The sequence below is a fragment of the Frankliniella occidentalis genome, unplaced genomic scaffold, assembly GCF_000697945.3.
Source record: "Frankliniella occidentalis isolate FOCC.00 unplaced genomic scaffold, Focc_3.1 Scaffold300, whole genome shotgun sequence".
Classification (NCBI taxonomy): domain Eukaryota; kingdom Metazoa; phylum Arthropoda; class Insecta; order Thysanoptera; family Thripidae; genus Frankliniella; species Frankliniella occidentalis.
Genome location: NW_026267426.1, coordinates 91625 through 95108, shown reverse-complemented (window position 1 = coordinate 95108; position 3484 = coordinate 91625).

Below are 3484 nucleotides of genomic sequence, written 5' to 3'. Positions count from 1 at the left end.
ATTAAATGCTTAATTTTAACCAAAATGCACCGAAATTCAAATTTATGGGTCTTGATGCGTTTCACATCGATTCCTATGTTTTCGGGGGTGCTGAAAACGATTGTGCATTTTAAAATTAATTTGGACCATAAAATTGGAATAAAATGACCATATTTAACCAAAAATACACAAAAATTTACAAATGCTGAAGGCTGTTTTCTATAAGTTACATTCTGTTTCTGGGATTCTGGTGGCCAAATTTCTCCTTTGATATTAATATTTTATCGATTTAACCTTTATCTGCCACACCCCCTTCAGGATTCATTCGTTTTTTATCCTCTTTTCAGTGTTTAAAGCTTCAATCTTGTCAGACAAAGCCGCGTACACATCGACGGATAGGACAAACATTCTGAGATCGAGTAACGAATTGTGTTCGCACATCGACGTACAAGTACTTAGTGTGTTTCTTCTACCTAGATGCAAATATGTCATATTAAAATAAGGAAATGCCCCGAGGGACCTTCGAACCATGGTGGGTTAGATTCGAACCAAGTGGACCCCCGCTCACTGGAAAAACGAATGTGACATAAAACGCGTGCGGGCGGGCTTGCCTACCGTCGCTCGCCATTACGCCCTTACGGCCCTTACGCACGTAAGAATCCGGTACAGTAGAAGCATTAAAAAATGACGGCACGGATCACCCAATACGGGAGGAAGTAAAGCTAGATCAAGAGTTAAACTGCACAATGGTCCTATCGGAAATATAATTAAAATTTCGCCTAGAAAATATTCAACAACTCAAATTGACAAAATAATGCATCAATTGGTAGCGTGTGACACGTACACTTGTCTTTATTCAAGTCCTGTTATATTGTTAGCCTCATACCCTCAGGCTGTTTCCAAAAGTGAAGAAAGAAGGACCGAACGGCCCGAACGCCTCTTAAACGTGTACATTTTAGTTCTTCAGAAGCTTCCAAGAGACCAGGAATATTGCGATTAAAAACTGGTCAACGCCATGGGCCTATAAGAGCCCACCTCCGTGACCTGAGTCAACTCCAATTAATTAAGGAGGCGTTAAAGAGCGTCGAAATGCACTACAAGGTACATTGGTGACGCTTTTAAAGATCATCGAAGCGTTTAGTGCCCATGAAGCAATTTTAATGCATCACCAAATGTTTTACCCCTTATGTAAATGTCTACGGGCGCGCATTTACCGCGTGCGTGTATTCAACTTGCAGTAGCACAGCTGGTTTAGCAGTGCATTCAAGCTGTCTACCAATCGTACGGGGCTCTTTACCTGCATGATCATGATCAGTTGTTTAACGCAAATAAAACGTCACAGAGAGGAGGATGTGGAAAATAAAGCTTAAATCGATAAAGTATTGATATCAACGGAGAAATTTGACCACCAGAATCCCAGAAACAGAATATAACATATAAAAAACAACCTTCAGCATTTGTAAATTTTTGTGTATTTTGGTTAAATATGGTCATTTTATTCCAACTTTATGGTCCAAATTAATTTTAAAATGCACAATCGTGTTCAGCACCCCCGAAAACACAGGAATCGATGTGAAACGCATCAAGACCCATAAATTTGAATTTCGGTGCATTTTGGTTAAAATTAAGCATTTAATGAACTTTTATTGCACGAAATTACTTTTTAAGTGTAAAATCGTGATCTACGCCCCTAAAAACATAGGAATGGACACTTGGAACGCTCACATATGACCAAATCCAGAAAACCACTTAAATTTGGCGCTATTTTGGACGCCATCTTGTATATCTCACTTCCGGTTGAAATTTCGAGTTGGCAAACGGCATTTTCGGATTCAGCGGGGTCGAAATAGGGGGGAACCGGTGTTTACTCAATTGTTACATGAAATGCTTCTTGCATTTGGATTTTCTCAAAACAAGACCCGACTAATCTTTCTCCCTTCCTCTCTTCTACTGTGCCCCCCCCCCCCCTCGCCTCACCACCGCCGCTTCTTTGGGAGGGGGCGGGGAGGCTCAAATTATCTCCTGTGACAGCGAAGTCCGCAGCCTTCCGTACACGAGGGAGCCGGAGGCGAGGAGGCTTTGGATGCTTTGGACGTGCTCGCCGCCCGCCCACGTGACAGCGCGGGGGCCGCGGGGCTGGGGCCTCTCACTCCTCCCGTCCTCTCGCTGCGCGGATATATAAACGCAAAGCAGTGGGAGTGTAATATTTTTGGACAGTCTCCGAGAATGTCTCTACCAGAAAGACAGAAACATCTGACCCCCTTCTCCACTTTCGACCGCCTGGACAGGAGCTCGGGCTCGGGTTTGGCGGCGGCGGCGGCGACGACGGTCAGGCAGGCGTCCGATGCGCCCAATAACTTCCTTCAGGGCCTTTGTGGCCTTGCCAAGGGGAACTCTGTCGGCTAATTTTTTTAAGGCACTGGATCTTTGTGTTCTCCTGCTCACCCACTCCATTCACCGTGGAGCGGACGATAATGATAGATGCTGGGGGAATGCCCGACACACGCACTTTCCGAGATACCAACTTATGCATAGCTATAGAGCTCCCATTCAACACACATTCAGATACATGAAAGAAAGTGATCTCCTTCTTTTAATCTACAAGTGCCCGAAAAGACGATTCTTTTCGCGAATATTTCGAGCGGCCAACAGGTCGTTTTGAAAATGCACCAAGTCTGCGCCTATCGTCGGAAACGGAGACGGTCTCAGCTAACTGTGTCGCGTTCTGAAGTTGAAGTTATCGAGATCGAGTTAGTTCCTGTTGTCGCCGTCGCCGCCTCCCAACATGGCGCCCCGCGTTCGGTTTCGTCGCTCGCGAACAAAAATAACACTTTTATTACACTTTAACGAACGGTGTTTTGTGTTTTTCATTGACAATATTTTTAAAATACTTCGAAAGAAAAATAACTACCGTCGCGACAAGTGAAAACTCGTGTGGCAGTGCTCTAGTGTGGTCGGTGTTCAAGATTCGTCGGACCTAACCTCGAAGTTACGGCGATGGCCGAGTTTGCAGATCTCAAGGTACTGTGCCACGCATCTGTTGGGCCCCTAGAGGACATTCAACTTCATCTCTCTGTTTATTGTCGCCGCCCGACTTGTGTGACCTTTTCTCATTCTTGTCCTATATAAAATCCGCCGACTGAGACAAGGGCAAGCTTTGACGGAGGGGGGGGGCTGTGTGTGTGGGCGTAGCTCTCTGCCCAATAACAACATATTCGATTTTACCCCCGAGTTTGTTCTGGTTGAAAATTTTTCTGGTTTCAGAAACGATAACTCGGTAATTTCGACGGTACCCTAATCGTGTTATCGTAGTTAGTACCCGCTTGTTACTTCCCTTCGCAGCCCCTGGCGGCGGCACCAGCCTCCCCCATCCCGCTGCCAGCGCCCATCCCGTACCATCCCATCTCAGTGTCAGTGTCGCCAAACACGACCTGATGTTGATCCCGCTGCCCTTCCCAGCCGTCGCCATCCCCCCTCCTCCCCCCCCCGGCCCTTTAGAGAACGC